The sequence below is a fragment of the Podarcis muralis genome, chromosome 12 (genome assembly GCF_964188315.1).
Source record: "Podarcis muralis chromosome 12, rPodMur119.hap1.1, whole genome shotgun sequence".
Lineage (NCBI taxonomy): Eukaryota > Metazoa > Chordata > Lepidosauria > Squamata > Lacertidae > Podarcis > Podarcis muralis.
In genome coordinates this window covers 12,120,412-12,142,608 of record NC_135666.1, presented here as the reverse complement: position 1 = coordinate 12,142,608, position 22,197 = coordinate 12,120,412, and positions in this window count along the sequence as shown.

Here is a 22,197-nt window from a genome sequence, read left to right as displayed (position 1 = left end):
CAGCGCACCACGAGCTGGATGCCAATATGTGCCCATGCCTTGCTTGTTCCATCTAAGGGGCAGACACAGAGTCATGCCTATTTGCCATGAGGCAAGCAAGGAACCCCAAAACAATAGGTTATGGTAGAAGAAATGAAGGAAGGAAGGAAAATCACTTTAGAAAGGTAGCAAAAGGCATCAAAAATAAATTTACTAAAATAAAATAAAATAATAATAATAATAAATTTTATTTATACCCTGCCCATCTGGCTGGGCTTCCCCAGCCACTCTGGGCAACTTTCAACAAAACATTAAAATACAGTAATGCATCAAACATTAAAAGCTTCTCTAAACAGGGAACCTAACCAATTTTCATTATGCTTTCATTATCTATTTGCATATTAGAATTTCTAATGGGGTTTAGCCATTGCAACAGCAAAAAATGAGCACATTTCACATTACATGTGTTATGAGACAAGCAAGTAAATATTCTGTTTTCACTTGCAGAGTCGAGCAGCTCACAACAGTCAAAATCTCAGTTAATTAATTGTTCTGTCACTTTCATAAACAGGAAGGCTAAACAAATAATGGAGGAGATTCTCAGCAACTTGACCCTTATCATTTACAATTAAGATCAATACAGTGTTTCTGTATAGGTGATCATATGAGGTTGTTTGCAAGGTACATTGAAGTAACCAACCAAATAAAAAAGGAAAATCAATTGTTCAGAAAATTATCTTTAAGACATCTTCTGGATCGATACAATAAAAATAAGAAAATGAAAAGTTCAGACTTTGCAATTCCAATTAAAATTTGGAATTTGACAGGAAAATAGGCTTCCAGGTGGAAAAATCAAAATTGGAAACTGAACTGTTAGAATCCAATACTAAAAATCTGTCAAAAATGTATAACTTGCTGTTGAAATGGAATACACAAGATGAAACGGTTAAATCAGTAATGATTAAGTGGGCACAGGATATTGGTCATAACATTATGTTTGCTGACTGGGAAAAGTTGTGGACCACCGGGATGAAATTTACGGCATGTAATGCCCTAAGAGAAAATATTATGAAAATGATTTATAGGTGGTACATGACCCCGGTCAAGCTTGCAAAAATTTATCACCTGCCTGACAATAAATGTTGGAAATGTAAAGAAAATGAAGGTACATTCTTTCACCTCTGGTGGACGTGCCCAAAGATTAAGGCGTTCTGGGAAATGATCTATAACGAATTGAAAAAGGTATTTAAATATACCTTCCTGAAGAAACCAGAGGCCTTTCTCTTGGGTATTGTTGGCCAAGGGGTGTTAAAGAAGGACAGAACATTTTTTATGTATGCCACAACAGCAGCAAGAATACTCATCGCAAAGTATTGGAAGACACAAGAATTACCCACTCTGGAAGAATGGCAGATGAAGGTGATAGACTATATGGGCCTGGCAGAGATGACGTGCAGAATCCGAAACCAGGGAAGAGAAACAGCGGAAGAAGATTGGAAAAAATTTAAGGACTATTTAAAGAAATATTGCAAAATCAATGACTGTTAAAATGACGCTGGATTTGAAAACATGTGGTTATTAGTGGTAATGGTAAAGTTAAAGAGAAAAAGTAAGATTAACATTAAGTTAAAACTAAGGGAAGGATTTGCTGAACAATTAATTAGAAATTGGAATACAGAAAGGGGAGGTATGAGGAAGTCGGGAAAGTAAGATACAAGAAATAAGGGTTGAAATTATACGTGTTTTTATGTTTTGTTTTGTTTACTGTATAGTTTTGTTTGTTTTTGTTGTGATAAAAAACTTTTGAAACGCTTAATAAAAATTTATATAAAAGAAAGAAAATGAAAAGTTCAGACTTTGCAATTCCAATTAAAATTTGACTTAAATCAACGTATTTTAACCTGCCAATGCTGAAGTCGTTAATCACAGAAGTTAATCAATTTCTGTCTTCCTAACCCAAAAAATCTACTCAGATATACTGATTTGGGATATTGTAGTAATATAGATAGAATCACAGGTTCACAGAGGTCAATAGATATCATATTCAACCACCTGAAGCAAAGCTAGGCCGTTCATGCCACAAACCTCCCCATCACACACATTCACACACCATATTTACAGTATGTTTACTATATACTCAGACTAGAACCACCAAGCCAGACCCATGTATCCTGTACTTGACAATCCTCCTGTTTTGCAGTCCCAAGCAACATAATCAGGTGGTTTATTGGGCCTTTTGTGAAATAAATAAATAAATAAATAAATAAAAACTTGTGCCACTAGGAGCCTCAAACCTGGCATTGCTTGGGAACTCCATGAAACAACAAAAAAAATCTGAGCAGTTTTGAAAGATTTAGTCCACCATCTTGATTCAAAATGGCTTCCAATTGTATCTAAACATAGATGAAAACCTGCTCCTTGATCTTGGGAGCCATCATGCGAAAAGAATATACCTTAAAAGGGGTCCACAGACAAACAACATTCTGAAAGACAGAGCAGATTTACTTATCTCCTCTTTACCAGGCTAAATATACCCGGCTCCTTCAATCGTTCCTCATAAGGCTTGGTTTCCAGACCGTTGATTATCTTGGTTGCCCTCCTCTGGTCACGTTTCAGGTGTGTGCTAGCACTCATTCATATTCAAGCCTTGCTATTATTAAGTGCATTTTTAACCCGCCATTCTAGGAAATAATCCAAGGCCCTATGCACAACTCCACCTTCCTCACAACTTTGTGAGGTAGATCATAGAATCATAGAATTGTAAAGTCGAAAGGGACTCTGAGGACCATCTAGTTCAACCCGCTAAGAACCCATACAGGAATCAAACTTGCAACCTTGGCGTTATCAACACCACGCAGTTGGCCAGGGGTAGGCAACCTAAGCCCCGGGGGCCGGATGCGGCCCAATCACCTTCTCAATCCAGCCCACAGACGGTCCAGGAATCAGTGTGTTATTATATGAATGGAATGTGTCCTTTTATTTAAAATGCATCTCTGGGTTATTTGTGGGGCCTGCCTGGTGTTTTTACATGAGTAGAATGTGTGCTGTTATTTCAAATGCATCTCTGGGTTATTTGTGGGGCATAGGAATTCGTTCATATTTTTTTCCAAAATATAGTCCGGCCCACCACATGGTCTGAAGGATAGTGGACCAGCCCACAGCTGGAAAAGGTTGCTGACCCCTGCTCTGGGCAACTCAGTTAGAGGTGGTGACTGGCCCAAGGCTGAGAGGACATTTGAACCCTGCTCTACCCTCCCCCACCCTGGTCTGAATCCAACATTACGACACCCCACTGCTATCCTTCCTCTTCCTTCCCTCCCCCTTTCTCCATTGTCTTCCCCAGGGTCAAAACGTAGATTTCAACCTGTCTTTTGTCTTCTGCTTATAAATCTTTAGTAAACCACCCAAGCACGTTGATGGAGCTCTGTAAATAATGCAATGGCCACAATAGTTCAGCGACTCCACGTGTCCATGAGCAGAACAGAAGAAGCCAGAGGAACCTTTCCATCCACACCCCTTTGTACATTCCTCACACACAAACAAGGGGTAGACGAAAGCATAGGAGGATCAGAGGGACACAGTGTCTTCTACAGGTGGATAAGCTGCTCTCGTTGTCCATAGGCTCTCATCGTTTCCTGAATGCAAGTCCTGGTGGTGGTGCGACAGGGCTCCATTTCCATTCAGTAGGTGGAAAGATTTGTTTTGTCTGATGAGAACATACTTATCTCTAATTATAGCAGCAGAATCCTGAACAAGGCACACAAAGGTAAGCGATAGCACAGTGTTTTCTGAGCTATCCCTGAGTCTGTGCTATCCTTTACAACACTAGCCAAATACAAGTGGGGAGGGGGTAGAGCAGGGACACGGATCAGGATGATATGTTGCAGCTTGTATTGTGTTTCATCCATCGGCAGAATGTACCAGTTTGCAAACAATGAGCGTCATTAATGATTTGTCATGGCAAAGATGCATCTTCATATTCAGGGCAATGGTCTGTGATCCATTACTGGTGTTGTGGGTGTAAAGAAACGATTAGTGCCATTCTTTCCATGAGAAACTGAATGGTTGATCTGACCTTTAAGACTATATTGCACATACTCGGCCGTAACAATTTCTTAATCATTAAAGAGAGAACGTGATAATGGGAAGAGAGATGAGCATAAGGCTCCTTTGTCTTTCTTCAGGGGAGGGCAAGGTGGAGATATGTATTCCAGATCATCGCTCTGGCTCTCAGTGATAAAATCAGATATGTGTTTGTTTTCCCAGGTAAAACATCCACCTCCTACACCTAATTCAATTCTAATAAGCCTGCATGGATATTGGACTCCCACAGTTCTTGGGTATTGATCTCCTCAGGTTCAAAGATAGTTGCCCCAATTAAAGTCTTTAAAATCCTTTAGCTGCCTCCACTGGAGAATAAGCATGTGACTGACAGCACTCTTACCTGAAAATATACAACTAAATCAAATGAAAGCACAGGATCCCAGATTGAAGATGATCAATTTAAAGGCAGTTTGCAAAACTGTACTGAAGATACTTAGTGTGGAAGATGGCAAATCAAATAATTGACTTTAGCTTGCAAAATATTGTACACAACTTCCCATACTAGGGCAAGGCCATTAATGCTTTCTTATTCAGAAGGGAGTCTTTGATTTAGCAGTTTGAATTTGACAACAATACTCTGCTTGTTACATTGGGTGTCACACCTTATTTACACCATGTAACAATGGTAATCAGGCTTCAAAATGAATTCCTTAATGTCATATTTCTAAGGATCCACAGAGTGTAGCACCACGTAATGTACACCGTTCCTTATTTCCAATAACTTTAATTCTCACTGTTAGTGTAGCCATCTCAGCATATTCCATCATCTTCATAAGCCATTCTTCTTTCGTTGGGACTTCCTCTTCTTTCCATTTTTGTGGGTAGACTATTTTTGCCACTGCCGTAGCATACATAAACAAATAAAACAATTCCTTTGGAAGCTCTGGTCCAATTATACATCACAGAAAGGCCTCAGGTTTCTTGGGAATCATCACTTTAAACATTTTTTAAACTCATTATAAATCAATTCCCAATAACCTTTCACCTTTGTGTGTCTTCCTACTATCAACAAGGCCTGCTATAAACAAATAAACAGAGTTTTTGTCTTTCTTTTTTTTCTTATTTAAATAAAATTTTATTAGTTTTCCATACAATTATACATTTTTATCCAAATTTCAACAAATTGTCTCTTTTTGAACTTCCTTCAACGTCTCTGAAAATCATCCATATTTATATCTTTAATACACATTCCCTTCATTCGTATTGCCATTAAACTTCCCTTCTCCATCTATTTCATATTAACAATACTTCTCTGTTTTTACAGTGCCTCTTGAAATCCCACTAGCGTTGTATTCACGTCACATACATTTTTCAGATAATCTACGAACTTTCCCCAGTCTTCGGTGAACTTTTGGTCTTTGGTGTATCTAATTTTCCCAGTTAGTTTGTCCAATTCCGCGTAATCTGTCAGTTTCATTCTCCATTCTTCTATCGTCGGTATTTCCTCTTGTTTCCATTTCTGGGCCAACAGTATTCTGGCTGCCGTAACGAGTTTTTGTCTTTCTTTATTATTTCTCCTTGCATTATGTACTGTTTTGTTCAGTTTACCCAGTAAAATATTAACAGTTTCTTTTCTCTCCAGACTCCAACTGCATCTAAATGACTCTGCTAACCCTGCTTGCATTCAAAAACAACAAAATGGATGTAATGTTGCTGAAGACTAAGGACTCCTGAGATCAAGGGATACCTTTGAATGAGGCCGAATTGACCATAAATTACGTAGATTTCCCAAGCCACATTTTTTGAGCTCAAGAATGATACTGAGCCTTTGCACCAACCTTATAAAGGCTTGCAAGGGCAAAACCTGCCCTGTAATGGAATTTCCAAAGCCATTAACTACTCTTTTAATACAGGGGTGGGGGGGAAATACGATCAACAGAAAATAAAGGAGCACTTTTTAATTAACAAGGGCAATTACTTCTAATTGCAAAGCTCATACATTTTTCAAAAGGGGAGATATTTTCTCCTTAATTGCAATAGGTGCATTTGAATAGGCAATTAAAAACACATTAAAATGGGGGACTATAGATAACAGGGCTTGGATTTCTGCACCAGGCAGATTAAGGATGAATACTGTGGCAGTACCTCAGTTTCCACTTTACCAGTAACAAGGACCTTGCTTGTTCTTTGTTTCTCTGTTCCAGGCAATGCAAATAGAATGGAGATTGTTCTCTGTTACAAGGGCTTGTTGCAAGTTATGGAGCAGTTCTTCCAGACCACCTGTACACTTACTCTTGAAAAAGTAGATGTCGATATAATTCAGCCTGCAAAACGTTGCTGTGTTTAGCGATTTGTTTTAATGCTCACTTGTTAACAAGAGGTTAAAAAGCTGGGGATGGCATGGTGGGACTTGCAACCCTAAACCCTGGCCAGCAATGCTAGGATTTCATGGAGCAATGCAGCCAGCACCACAGCCTCACTGCCAGGGTAGAAGGTGGAGGCAGGACAAACATGCCGCTTTGCTGCACCAGCTCCCGGCTGGCAAAGCAAAGAGGCCTGGATCAGGCATGTTGCCATCATAGGATAGCAGCAGAAGCAGCTCAGAATGCAAATAATACAGTCCCAGCCCTGCCCCTGAAATCCACTGCTGGTTGCCAGAAATGGGGCTGCCAGTGATATCCACGTGCCTGCTGTATGGGTGAGTACATTGGGGCACTCCTTGCCAGCCGATTTGGTGGAGTCAGGCTGGGCTGAGTGGAGAGACATCTCTGCTCCGCTCATACCCCTCCAATAGGGTAGACTGCAGTTTTGATTGCTCTGTGAATATTTCTCGAAGGAGCTGATAGATCAGGCTTCCTCAACCTCGGCCCTCCAGATGTTTTTGGCCTACAACTCCCATGATCCCTAGCTAGCAGGACCAGTGGTCAGGGATGATGGGAATTGTAGTCTTGAAACATCTGGAGGGCCAAGGTTCAGGAAGCCTGTGATAGATGATGGATAGATGATAGATAGATAGATAGATATAGATAGATAGATAGATAGATAGATAGATAGATAGATAGATGATAGATAGATAGATAGATAGATAGATAGATGATAGATAGATAGATAGATAGATAGATGGATGATAGATAGATAGATAGATAGATAGATGATAGATAGATGATATAGATAGATGATAGGTAGATGATAGATAGATAGATAGATAGATAGATAGATAGATAGATAGATAGATAGACAGACAGACAGACACACAGGTTTATATTAGGAGCAGCAGAACTTATATTGGAAAAATACTGAAGACTAATCATAGTACCAATTCGGGGGAAATGGCTGCCTAGACACTGGTCGCCGACCAATTTTCATAAGTTTAAAATGATTTTGTGTTGGATTTTATTATTGAGATGTGTCTGTTTGTTACAAATGCTAATTTTAGTCTATTATGCAAAATTCTCTTTTTCTTTCTTCTTTTGTATAACTAGTTTTATAATCATTGTATACTTCAGTTATGAGATTCCTATTTTCAGCAATATGCAAGAAACCTGAGCATCATTAAATAGCTCAATAAGTCTAGTTTTACCTGGCTTTGGTGTTCATTGATTTCTTGTTGATCTGATTTATGGCCACACTGACATAACCTTATGCAGAGATTCTTGCAGAATTAATAGTTGAAGGAAAAGTGATTAGAAAGGCCGCTCGTCCTACAAACAGTAACAGATGAGGTGTGTGACTGCAGTTTCTCCCTTCTTACCAGAAATGTAAGATACTGCAAGGTGATTGTTAAGGAGTCTGTAGCCATCCTTAGCTTAAGCATTCCTAAATTCAATGATACAGCTCCACTGTTTTTATATTGAAATAAACATGGCATGCCTGGAGCAGTCATAGCAGTTCCTACACTCATGGTGTAAACTAAGGGAGAAAATGTCAGAATGGCATTAAACATTCAAATGAAGTATCTTCGTGTTTTGCGGGGTAGACATGCTTCAATTATTTTTTAAATAAAATAAATAAATCCAAACATTAAAAATAGGGTGGCACGGATTGGCACACTCTGACTTTATGTTTCTAACAAGCCTGCTTCAATTCTTTAGCTCCTGAGAGTGGAGAATGAGAAGCCCACACACACATTGTATTTCAACATCTGTCCGTTGCAATGCCAGCCCCCAATGGTCAGCAAAAAAAGGAGCCGATTTAATTGTGATGACCATCTTGAACTTTCCAAAATTCAAAAAGCATCTCAGAATTGGGTGTGTGGAACTTTCTTTATGTATGCGACAACAGCAGCAAGAATACTTATTGCAAACTACTGGAAGACACAAGAGCTACCCACTCTGGAAGAATGGCAGATGAAGGTGATGGACTTTATGGAATTGGCTGAAATGACTGGCAGAATCCGAGACCTGGGAGAAGAGTTGGTGGAAGAAGATTGGAAGAAATTTAAGGACTATCTGCAGAAATACTGTAAAATTAATGAATGTTAAATTGATGTTGGATTGAAAATAAGAGGTTTTAGTAACAAAGTTAAAAAGAATATGTAAAAAATAGATTGACAAAGGATGAAAATATTTAATTATAATATGTCAAGATATAGAGTTAAGATAAATGAAAGAGGCCAAGGATTTGCTGAATTGATTATGTAAATGGGAATACAAAAAGGGGAGGCGGGAGCAAATGAATCAAAAGATATAAAAATGGATTCGTTTTAAAATTTTCTTTTTCTTTTAATTATGTGTCTTTACTTTTTCGATTATTGTATTTTTCTTTTTTGTATTTTTCTTTTTATTTTTCTTTGTAAACTTTTGTCTATTTTTTGTAAAATCTCAATAAATATCTTATAAAAAAAAGAGAGAATTGGGTGTGTGTGTGGAGCAGGCATGGAGATTGCTCTGGTTCTCTTCCTACCACAGAAAAGATTCACTTAAACCCTGGAAATTTACTGAAACAATGTCAGGGTGGGCGAAACAACTGATTAATTGTCCTTGTCCATTTGGTCCAGCCCTAATATACACCCAGCCTTGCCGCTTGTGTGACAGATGTATGATAGTCACCAACTTGGATGGGTTTCAAAGAGGATTAGAGAAATTCACGGAGGATAAGGCTATCAGTAGCTACTGGCCATGGCAGCTGTGTCCGACCTCCGCTGTTGCTCGGACTAACTGGCATGGTGAGTGCTGTTACACTCAGGTTCTCTTTGCAAGCCTCCCATTGGGTGTCAGCCTTCGGGGAATCAGATACCTCGCATGGTGGCAGCCCAGAATCAGCGAAACAATAAAAGTTCTTACCAAGCATTTTATTCAATAATTCAGAGAGAACAACGAAGGAATGCAGCCTTCCCTAATAATGGCGTTGCTCCAAGTCCCACCCCCCTACGTCTCCCCTATTTGACGTCACTCCTGTGTCAGTTAATCTGAGCTTTCTGCCTCTGAGCTCTCTGTGCTAATACCCTCAATGTCCGCCTGGTCCTGGGAGAGGGAGGTTCAGGAATGCTTTCCAAGGACACTGAGTCTGTCAGCTGTCTCTCCCCTGGTGCTTCTCCTTCCTCTTGCTGTTCCTCTTCCAATATTTCCCAGCTTCTCCCCTCTGCAGCCTCTGAACTATGCCCTTCTGCAAACCACTGTTCTAAATCTATACTGCCGTCCTGTTCTCAGGGAAGTTCAGGAGAAGGGGGGGCAGTCCTCACCATTCCTCCTCAGTCCAGACCCTGACATTGGGAGATCTAGTTGGCCACTGTGATGACAGATCAAAGGATAATGCAGCCCTGTGGCCTGATCCAACAGGGCTCTTCTTATGTTCTGATTGATATAAAAGCAAGCCAACCGATGACCTGACACATTGCTTCCCATGCCCAGAAATGTTGTCAGCCCTCATTCTTGCCAGACGGTTCATGCCTCAGACAGGTTGTCCAAGTACACAGGCAGGCTGAGCCCAGAAGCGCAGGCTCTCACCTGTACCACCTGTCCAAGGGGACAGACCTCCACATGAAAACAAACACTACTTCTAAATTACAATTTGTGTTCCTAGTGCTCCTGAGTTGCAGCCTGCTATTTGTCTTCAAAAGAAAAGAAAAAAGTTCTGCTGACAGTAGCTTTGGTTTGCAAGCAAACTGCAGCCGTCTCATTTAGGATCCATACGTTCAAAACACCATTGTTAAAAGCCTTGATTAATTTGTATTTTACTGCACAGTGTGAGATTGCCCACGCACTTATGTACCATTGCTTAACTGGAGAATATGGGAAGATTAATCAAGCGCAATATTTTTTCATTACGCGAATACTGAGGTGACAACTGCATAAATTATGGCACATAAACATTTTTAATAAAAGATGAATGGCCATCAGATTTAATTTTTAAAAAGACAAGTGTAGACTTATCGCCCCCACAAGTAAAATATATGGGCAATAAACAAGCATGCAAACAAATGTTTTACTAGTTGCCCCTAAAATTATTCATATGTATAATCCAGTTATAATAATGAATACTCTCAGACTCCTTAGCATTACAATTATTGCTCTCTCAAGAGTGGGATGCTATACAACTTTATGGCAAGTTTGTTCTTGCATTACGACATATATAAAGCATCCTTAAGACAGCTGATGCAGTTTTAGGATAATCCTCTTTCTTTCATTGCAGAAACTGAAGATAGACATTGAGGAGTCACCCTTCGCAGCAGCCGTGATGGCTGCCTTCAGTCAAAAGATTTCCTCCCTGTTGATCCATTGCAATATGGTGGCACTGGGACAGGCCGGGTCCCACATTGTTACAATGGGGAGGAAGACCAAACTGGGCAATTTTCCTCTTCATCTCCTTTCTGCCCAGCCCAGAGTGCCAACAGGGAGGAGACTCACCCTTTCCATACTTCACATTATCAATCTGAAAGGCAGGAAGGATAAGCTGTCCTTGGACCTGATCCAGGAACTCAAGTTGTGCAGAATGCAGCAGCTAGACTGCTGATGTGCGGAAGATGGCTGATAATATGTGAGATCTGCACTGGCTACCTGTATGCTATCAAGCCATGTTCAAGGCTCTTGTATTAGTATGAAGAAAGTCCTGAACCACTTGGGTGCAGGGTATCTTGAGGACCACCTATCTCAATCAGTGAGACCACCTAAAGGAGTGCTGTTGGTTGTCCTCCATGTTATAGAGGCCCAAACGGCCTCAACTAAATCTCAGGCGTTTAGTGTTGCTGGTCCCATGAGGCAGAGCTCTCTCTTCCAGCAGAGATTCGGGCTATTCTGTTTACATTATTTTAAGTCCTCCCATTCATTTTTATGATTGTTTTGTACTGTTTTGCAGGGTATGATAAGTCTTGGTGTGTCTTTATATAGTTTTATACACCACCTTGATCTTTTACATGATATGACAATTGATTATGTAAGTAAGTAAGTAAGTAAGTAAGTAAGTAACTTTTATAAATAAATGACTAAACCCTAAAAAGCAGCCTTAAATGTCTGTGGACCATCCAAAATGGAACCCAATAATGGGGAACACTCTACCCCTCCAAAGGCCCCTCAAAAGCACCCTCCCCCCCACTTGTGCATCTTTAGGGAGGGATGTTATTGGATGACTGCATTACAATATCTCTACCTTGCTGTCCTTATTAATATTATTTACTGTCCTCTTAGTGTTGTGTGATGAAACACTTTATAATGGAGAACCTCCTTTTACTTGTTCCACAAGTATATTTTGCTTGCCACAACTGAACGTGAAAGGAATCTATGCTCCATTTCCTTATTTTGTTTTGTTTTGTTTCATGATGTTCCTTTAGCAATTGCTTTATGCATTATTTTCCTTGCTAAGATTAATTTATCTTGTCATTGATGGCATCTAGCCATATATACTACTTCTTTTTGTATCGAAAAAAATCCAATAAATACCATGTGTGGTTTCTTAAAAAGAGCACATTTCAGCTGTGCATGCACAGAAGTGTATTGTGTGATAGCGAGCTACCTTGGGTAATAGAGAGCTATTTGTCCATCTATCCCTGTAATGTCTACTCTGATGGGCAGCTGCTCTCCTGAAATCTGAGATCCTTCTAACTGGAGGTGGTAGGGATATGCTAGTCTACCCCAGAGTTGTGTCTTTCCCCTTTGCACATGGGCTGCTTTGGATCCCAGACGTTGCAGTCAGACTCAATCCCTTGGAAAGCCCTTCATTAAGGACCAGGATACAGAGATTTAGGTAGTTTTGCCAGAGGGATGCTGATGACAATATGAATGGGCTCCACATAATGAGTGAGCTGTACATGCTGGCTGTAACACTGTGATGGCCTGGGAATCTGATTCAGAGGCTGAACCGGAGGAATCCCAGCCTGCACAGGAGTCCCCGCCTCCAGGGCCGGCTGAGCCGGGGCAGGGCCTTGAATCTGAAGGGCCTGCACCTGTGCCAGATCCTCAGGAGCAGACACCAGATGAATCCACTCTGGCTCTGGAGGTGACTGAGGACCCATTGCCTGCAGGTGCTCCTCTCCCAGCTCTGTCAGGAGAAGGTGAGGCTGCCTCTGGGTCCAGTAACCCTCCAGCCTCTCCTGAGCTGCAGAGGCTCAGGGCAGAGAGGTGGAGGGAACTAGGTTCTCTCAGGAGGAGTGCTCACCTTAAGGCCAGGAGAGGCGAGTCACCTGTGGGCCGGGATTGCCCTAGGCCCCAGAGGAGATAAAGGCCAGTCAGCCCAGTCCCAGGTTGCGGGAGCAACGACGTTGGAAACCTGTTTCTGCCAGCACCCAGACCTGTTTTTCCGGAGTTCCCGACCACGCCTGGCTTCTTGCTTTGGACCCCGCTTCGCCCTTGGTGGACAGACACTCGGCCCAGGACCAGACTCTGACCACGCCTCATGGTAACTCCCCCCCCCTGGGACCAGCACAAACACAAAGGTATGCTTGCCAAGTGGAGCTCTATCATGTCATGATGAACCTTCACACCTCCAATCTATGTACCTAGCAAACTCTGAAGGTTGGGGCATGGAGAGGGAGAATGGAAATTTTAATATAATTGTAGGGTTTCATATGTTAACTGCTCTATGCATAATGACCAAGTGTCAGGCTTCAGGGACCCGGCTTCCTCCCCCCATTTGGCCGTAGATAAGCAGGATAAAGTGAAAAGAGTCGCTTACCATTTAAAGAGTCTTTAATGATCACAGCAAAAGAACAAAGCGGCCATTCTTGGAATGAAGGTGTTCCCAATTAAGGTTTCCACCCACTTCCCCCCCAGTTACTTCCATCTTGCAACCTGATGTCGCAACCACTGTGCTTTTTGTGTAGCCACCTAATCTTCTCTACCTGACCTTGTACTGGTAGGCTGGACACTTCACAGCAAGAGTGAGTCTGTTAGCTCTCTCTCTCTTCCAGTTCTTCTTCACTTTCCTGTTCACCACCCAAGTTCATTCCAACTTTTGTCTTCTGAAGTATGCCCCTCTGCAAACCACTGTTCCAAATCTATACTGCTCCACTGCTCCTGGGCAGCTTCAGTATCCTGGTCAGGAGCAGGGGGAGGGGGAGGCTGCCACCATTCCTCCTCAGCCTGGTCTCTGACACCAGGAGTGGTGGGAGGCACCAGCCAGTGAACCCCCAAGGGGAACCCCAGAGGAGGAAGGCTCAGAGCCAGGGGACACTAAGGAGAGGACAGAGGGAGAGGCTTGGGAGGAAAGACTAGATGCTGAAGAGGCAACAGAGTTTAGTGAACAGGAAGAGCCAGTGACAGGGAGCAGTTCAGACTCTGAGGCTGAAGCAGTGGAGAGGGGTCAAGAGACTGCTGAAAAATCCAGGGAGTCTCCCTCTCCTGCTGTGACAATCTTCCCTCCACCCTGGTCTCCAAGAACATGCAGAAAAACGAGGAGGGCGGAACAGAGACCAGAGGTGCACAGATGCAATTTGAGACTGCTTGGGAAACATCTGGGAGAGGAGGAGCCTTAGAAAGAGTGGACGGCAAGGACTTTCAGTCCTGGCAACTGCTCCGTAGGGGCAAGACCTGCTGGGAAGTGTTGCTGAGTTGTATGTCATTTCCTCAAATAAAGAGAGTTAACTTCACTGACAACAGAGCCTTGCGTCTTTCACACTGACTCCTGACAGGTGGGGAGCACTTGCCACAGCAAGGACATTTTTTAGAATTGTTTTGGAATTATTTTATTTCCTTGCTGTGGCTTGATTAAACTTTAAAAAGAAAATCTGGTAACATGCCTGGAGCTTAAGTATAATCATTGAGTTTTAATATATGTATGCTGGTGCTGAAATAAGTAAAATAAATAAATGATCAGCCAAGGTGTGCTATCGTGGTCCTCAAATGTTTGGCATGGCTTAAATAAAACATAGCTTCTTAACAGTCTGCATGATTTCTCATTTCAAATCAAATCAAACTACTGTTGACATACTTATTTCTTTCTTTCTTTTTTAAAAAATTATTTATTCCTAACACTTTCTACGGCTGCATTTATGAACTTCTTCTTCCCTAAGGTATGTGGTTTCTTTAACACACATTTCATGGAGAAAATTTAGTCTACTCTGTACCAGATCTGGTTACAGTGCAAAGGACTTGATAGAATGCAAAGCAGTTTCTCTGTGCATTGAGCATTTTGAAGTAGTGCACTGGTTCTTCTGCTTGTTTCCTTTTTAGCCCACCCCACATCCCAAGGACTTGGGGGTGGATGAATAAAAATTAGGGAAGGAGTGGAATCCAATTCATGTCTCATTTGAAGCTGAAACTATCAAATTTGCACCTTCTGACAGGGCTGGAGCTAAGGGGTGGCGAGGTGGGCCACCGCCAGGAGCGCAGGCAAGCGGGGGGGGGGACAAAATCGGATACAAATATGTCCATAAATAAATATATTGATTATTGCCTCATAAGAAGAGGTTTTAAATAGAGGGTGAATTGAAGGGGGTGGAGGAGAGGCGGAAAGAAGAGCTAATTTGTCAGTGGCTAGGGGGCGCAATCTGGATGGCTCTGCCAGGGGCGCAAGATCACCTAGGCTCTGCCTTCTGATACAATATATGAACTGAAACACAGCTATCCTTGGAAAGTCACACTTATCCCATTTTTGCTATGCAGCTTCCCAACCAATGTTTTTAAAAATCCATATAAGTGTGAATAAAAATGATTTTGTTGGTGATAGTAACAAACTAAAGGACATTGCATTGGGGGAAATGCCTGCCAAAATGTGTACATCGGTCAAAATGTGTACATCGGTCAAAACTGCATGCAAAAGGTGCATTGTTAAGAGAAATTCACGCTAAATTGCTGGTGAATTTTCGTACAGTTAAATAAAAGATCTGAAAATTGCTGCGAAATGTGAAGAATTGGATTTAAGATTGGAAAAATGAGAAACAGAGAGAAGTGAAAAAGACATGTCCCTCTATCCCTTATAATAATATGTTAAAATTATAGAACCCATCACAGTTACTAATCCCATCCTGTCCCTGACTATCAAATACCAACTGAAATCATCATCATTATCATATAATAATATAAGTTGCCACAAAAGCCATGACTTCCATCAGTCCCATGGGGACATTTAGCTAAAACTGAGCTAAAATGCCTATGTGACTGCCAAGCAGCAACATTTCTGTGCCTCAACTTTCACATTCCAGTGCAAACCCCACAAAACTTTGGGGCATTTGAGTGCCAAAAGCCAATCTATCTATACGTTTTCATCTGACTGTGTTATTCCCCATATGAACATTCTTGCTTATGTGCAACAATTTCCGCAACTGTGACATCTTTTAAAAAATGCTTCACCAAAGCAGAAATGAATCTGAATCACACAAGATATGCTATATCTATGTTATCATGTTACTTTCTCCATGCCTATGCCTGAGAAGGACCATGCATCCCCAAATACGATACGATAATCTTTATTGTCATTGTCCCATACAGAGCAACAAAATTGAAAAAATCTACATCAGACCTTCAAAAACCAACAAGCCTGCTATCCCAGCTTGATTAACCCCCTGAAAACTCTGGTACCCCATAATTAAATACAAAATACTCCCACAGACAGGTGGAGAAATCGAAATTGGAGACAGAACTGTTAGAACCCAAAACTAAGAACTTGTCAAAAATGTACAACTTGCTGTTGGAATGGAATACACAGGATGAAACAGTTAAATCAGCTATGATCAAGTGAGCACAAGATATTGGTCATAACATTATGTTTGAAGACTGGGAACGGTTATGGACCACCGGTATAAAATTTACGGCATGTAATGCCTTAAAAGAAAATATTATGAAAATGATTTATAGGTGGTACATGACCCCAGTCAAACTTGCAAAAATATACCACTTGTCTGATAATAAATGTTGGAAATGTAAAGAGACTGAAGGTACATTCTTTCACCTTTGGTGGACGTGCCCAAGGATTAAGGCTTTCTGGGAGAAGATTTATAATGAAATGAAAAAGGTATTTAAATATACCTTCTTAAAGAAACCAGAGGCCTTTCTCCTGGGTATGGTCGGCCAATTGGTGTTAAAGAAGGACAGGACATTTTTTATGTATGCCACAACAGCAGCAAGAATACTTATCGCAAAGTATTGGAAGACAGAAGAACTACCCACTGTGGAAGAATGGCAGATGAAAGTTATAGACTATATGGGACTGGCAGAGATGACTGGCAGAATCCGAGACCAGGGGAAAGAGTCGGCGGCAGAAGATTGGAAGAAATTTAAAGACTATCTTAAGAAATATTGTAAAATTGTTGAATGTTAAGACGATGTTGATTCTGAAATTAAGGAGTTGCTAGCTGTAATTATTATGTAATATGAAAAGAAAGCTTAAAAATTTAACCGAAATTAAGGGAAGGATTTGTTGAAGAGAATTAATCAGAGAATGGAATGCAGTAAGGAGAGGTATGAGGAGGTCGGGAAAGTAATCTTCACGAACATAAGGGAATGAAGTTATACATGTGGTTTCTTTTTGCTTTTTTGTATGCATTTTTGATTTTTTTTTAATGTTTTGTTTGTGTGTGATTTTTATGTTTTATAAAACTTGTGAAAATGCTAATAAATATCTTATAAAAAAAAACCAAAATACTCCCACAGAGACTCCTTACACTGTGTTTAAAACCAAAATGGCATTTGGATAGAAACTGTTTCTCAGGCAGCTAGTCCTAGTCTTTATAACCCTGTACCTTCTTCTAGAAGGCAGAAGCTGAAAGAGATCATTTCTAGGGTGTGCACTATCCTGCACTATCTCAGCAGCTTTCTTATGGCACCTGGAAGCATAGATTTGATCCAAGGTGGGAAGAGTGCACCCAAGTAACTGTGAACATGCTCAGAAACAAATACAATATACCAAAGGCCAGAGTCGGCCCACCCATGAAGTAACCACCTCAGGTAGCAGGAACCAGAGGGCAGCAGATCTGGCCTTGCCTGCTGCTGCTATACTCGTTGTGGGCTGGAACTGCCGCCTCCTTGGCAGCCCCTTCTAATTCTGCCTCTATGGCAACCTCTTGGCAAACTGGGAGTGTTCCTGGTCTCCCTCTGGGAGAAAATGGCAGGGGCTGCCCTCTGGGGTCTCCTGGGCTCAGCACCCTCCCAGTGTAGGTGGCCATTTTGTGGGTTTGCCTCAGGCGCCAAAATGTCTTGGGCCAGCCCTGCCGAAGGCAAATCTTCCCCTTGTTGGGATAATAATGTCTAAATCAACTTGTAGTTTCTGTGTGGTTCCCATAAAAATGAGTTATAACCTGATACCCGGCTAATTAAGAAGCATTAATATGATCGATTTAGGCAGAAGCCCTTATTACTTCTTGGTTGTGTCAGCAGCTTAACTGTTGTTTCCTTGACCTACACAGTCTTGGCTCTATGATGAAGGTCTTAGATCCTGGGCACCCCACCATCATATCATCAGCTCCTAGATGATTAAAGAGTAGTTCCATCAAAACATTTCCATGCCCTTTCCCAACCCCATTCAGACTGTTACACTTTCATCACCCCAATCTGCAACGTTTAATTACTTCTCTACTCGACTTCTAATTCTTTGTGCACAGATTGTCCCTTATTCATGGGATGTTGTAGTTTAATGTTAGAAGATCATAGGGCTACCTCACTCAACAATATAAATGAGGCAGAATTGAGAGTTTATTGGGCACTGTGAACTGACTGGTATGAATAACTGTACTGAATCTCAGATATATATCTCACAAATCAAGGTGTGCACAATGTTTTTCCCATAGCGGGGCTGTAAAACTGCCTTACCATTGCTGAAAAGAAAAGGGGGGAAAAACAACCCAAAAGATTTTGCAGATATAACCCTCACTCTCAGCATGTGTATACACAAACTCACACATGCACACACACACACACACACACACACACACACACACACACACACACGTAGTCTCTCTTGTGCAAACCCCAAAGAGGAAAATAAGCTGATTTGCACAAACATTTCAAAGAAGATGATATCAAAAATACCACCTAACTGGATCCAGCTGAAACTGGGTGTAAGGTGACAGGAAAGGGAGAGTCTTTAGCAAGGTGTGCTGGGGAGAAGAAATATTAGGATCCATCTTGGGCAGGCTGGCTGAAGGCTGATTGGAAAGTATGCCTTTGACTCCAGAGCTGCACTGCTGTGGGGAACAAACCCCTCTTGAAATGACCATGCTGTAACATCTGGACTCCAGAGCCAGTGTGGTGTAGTGGTTAGGAGCGGTAGACTCGTAATCTGGTGAACTGGGTCTCCGCTCTCCGCTCCTCCACATGCAGCTGCTGGTTGACCTTGGGCCAGTCACACTTCTTTGAAGTCTCTCAGCCCCACTCACCTCACAGGGTGTTTGTTGTGGGGGAAGAAGGGAAAGGAGAATGTTAGCCACTTTGAGACTCCTTCAGGTAGTGATAAAGCGGGATATCAAATCCAAACTACTACTACTCCTTTTCTTCTTCTTCTTCTTCTGGACTCCATGCAGATGGAAGTTGTAAATAGGTGAATAAACCAAATTTCTTAAAGCTACGACAGTCTCCACTGTGTCTCAAATCTCCAAAGGAACACAGACCCTGTGTGAGTGCCTAGAACCCCCTAGAATCTTGCTACCACTCGGCAGAGAGTTGGGGTGGCACCCAACTTTTGTAGCACAGCAAAGAAACCTTTAGCATAATGGTCTTTTCTTCTACCAGCGACAGTAAGGTCCAAACCTACTACATTTACAGTTGTACCTTGGAAGTTGAACGGAATACATTCCGGAATTCCGTTTGACTTCCAAATCATTCAACTTCCAAATTGCAGCTTCTGATTGGCTGCAGGAAGCTCCTGCAGCCAATCAGAAGCCGTGGAAGTCCCGTCGGACATTTGGCTTCCAAAAGAACATTTGAAAACCAGAACAGTCACTTCCAGGTTTTGTTTGGGTTTTTTTATAATTAATTTTTATTCAATTTCCAATATACATTCCATCCATGTTTAACATCCACTTCTAACATATACATCTTTTAGACTTCCTTTAGCCTATCTGACAATTTTCCATATTATCACAATTACTCACATTTCTTAAATTTATATTGCGCTTTAACAATCTTAATCTTATCATATCTTTTACGCAACATTTCTATCAATCATTTTCACAGAGCTTCTTGAAAGCCAACAAGCGTTAATTGCTCCTCACATACATTTTTTATATACTCTGTAAATTTATTCCAGTCCTCGGTGAATCTCTGATCACGTTGGTTCCGAATTTTCCCCGTTAATTTGTCCATTTCTGCATATTCCATCAATTTCATTCTCCATTCTTCCCTCGTCGGCATTTCTTCCTGTTTCCATTTCTGGGCCATCAAAATTCTAGCTGCTGTCACTGCATACCTAAATAACTTCACATCCTTCTTTTTAATTTCATTCCCTAATATTCCTAATAAAAATGCTTCTGGTTTCTTAACAAAAGTATATTTCAACATTTTCTTCATTTCATTATAAATCATTTCCCAGAAACCTTTCACTTTCTTACACTCCCACCACAGTCACTTCCAGGTTTTGATCATTAGGGAGCCAAAATGTCCGAGTTCCAGGGCATTCAACAACCAAGGTACAACTGTATTTAAAAGCATGCTTACACTGGCAACATATTTTGAATAGATAGCAGCAGTGAGGCCTCAAATGTAGGACATGCTTCTTATTTGAGTCATAAATTAGTTTTCTGCAGAAAATCATCATCTCCTGGGTTGCTGTTTGTCCCCAGAGGTGCATCCCAACATGCAGTTGAGTGATGGCAACTAAATGTTGCACTTTCAAGAAACTATCCTCTTTCTTCCAGGATCCTAAAAATGGCACCTTTGCTGAAGGGTTGCATTCATTAAAGGATCGTAGAAAAGCTAGATATATCCCAAGTGATTCAAATTGAGGTCCTCTGGCAGTGAGACTGGGAAAGCTGGATTGAATTTGGCCCTCCAAGACTTTTTATTTGGCCCCTCAGACTCTCCACAACATACCACCCCGCTTTGCCACCCCTGGCTAGCAGCTTAAACTCTGCTGTTACTCATGAGGTCACTTGCCTAGATGGACTGATGGTTTGAATCAATCAATGGGACCTTTATATATCCCCAGTTGATACAGGAAAATGAGAATTTAGCTGGAGCCATAAAAAGTATGCAAGGAAGAGGGAAGTCACTTACTTGCAGGAAGCACACCAAGTGAGTAACATATAGACCCTCTCAAACAATGACTTTTGACTTGTTCTAGTGTGTGTCCTGATTTTCAGGATTGCTGAGAGCTTTAAAAAGAAAGAGAACTAAGGCACATCAGCAAAGAGGCACTTGAAAGTTTTGAAATAAAATAATCCTGTACTCTTTGTTGCAGAGAGAGAAATGTGTTGTTTTGATTGTTACTTTTTTAGTTGTGCGTTCCCCGCAATCCCTTTCTATCTAAGAAGGAACATCAAACAACAGCGAAGAAGATGGGAAGAAAAAGGAGGCAATGCTGTGATCATCCCTATTGTGCTCCCATCCAAGAAGAGTGGCCTAGCTTCATTTTGTTTAGAAAAAATGACATCAAAAGCTCACAAAAGAATAACACTTGAGTGGAGATGTCCTTGTGGCATCGTCTGTGATGCTGCAATACTTTGTGGAGAGGCTCCTCTTAGCAACTCACAGAGAAACCTATGAAGCTGGGCTGAGGCTGACCCATTTTTATGGTACTGATGGTGACCTTCCTGTTCTCTGGTGCTGATGCTGATGCAATTTAAAGTAAGTAGCCGTGGGCATGTCAGCCAACCCAGAGAATGGTTCTGGCCTGTTTCTTTGGGTTGAGGTGGGGGCATAAACAGCACTGGTTGCCCTTGTGGATGACAGAAGGGGCTTAAGCCTGGTGGAGAGCACAGTCACAGCAGTAGCTTCCCTGCAGGTGGGTCACTGTCTCTTACTGGGAGTGGAGAGGCAGCAAAGCAATTAAAGGTAAAGGGACCCCTCACCATTAGGTCCAGTCGTGACCGACTCTGGGGTTGCGGCGCTCATCTTGCTTTATTGGCTTTACAGGTCATGTGGCCAGCATGACTAAGCCGCTTCTGGCAAACCAGAGCAGCACACGGAAACACCATTTACCTTCCCGCCAGAGTGGTACCTATTTATCTACTTGCACTTTGACGTGCTTTCGAACTGCTAGGTTGGCAGGAGGAGGGACTGAGCAACGGGAGCTCACCCTATCGTGGTGATTCAAACCACCAACCTTCTGATTGGCAAGTCCTAGGCTCTGTGGTTTAACCCACAGCGCCACCCGCGATGGTGCAAATGCACCAGTGGAGCCAATTCATGCATTTGCACCATGCCAGGATCCCCACTGTCTCCTCCTTTCCACACTGCAGGTCCCCCAGAAAGATACTGGAAACCCACCTTTTCTCCATCGATTTCTCTTAAACAATAGTTTCCCAACAATAGCTATCGGAAGCCAATTGGAGAAGCAGGCAGAAATTGTGCTTCTTTTTCTCTTCCAGACAGAAAGAGCTCCTTCAGGTGTCTTTTTTTCAGGAAGCAGACCCGCCTTGAAACACAAAGGGCAGCTATATATGTATAACTACCTTCTAATGACAATGAGGTCCATTTGGTAATGAATTACTCTCAATGTTCTCTGACTTCTGTTTCCAAGAATTCAGCCAGCAGCAATCCCTCGGCAGCTATATGTATTGCCGTTTCCTGGATTTCCTCTACCTCAGCAACACATGCATAATTCTTTCTCAATGATCTTATTATATAAAGCCATCACAATTGACCAGGGCTCGGT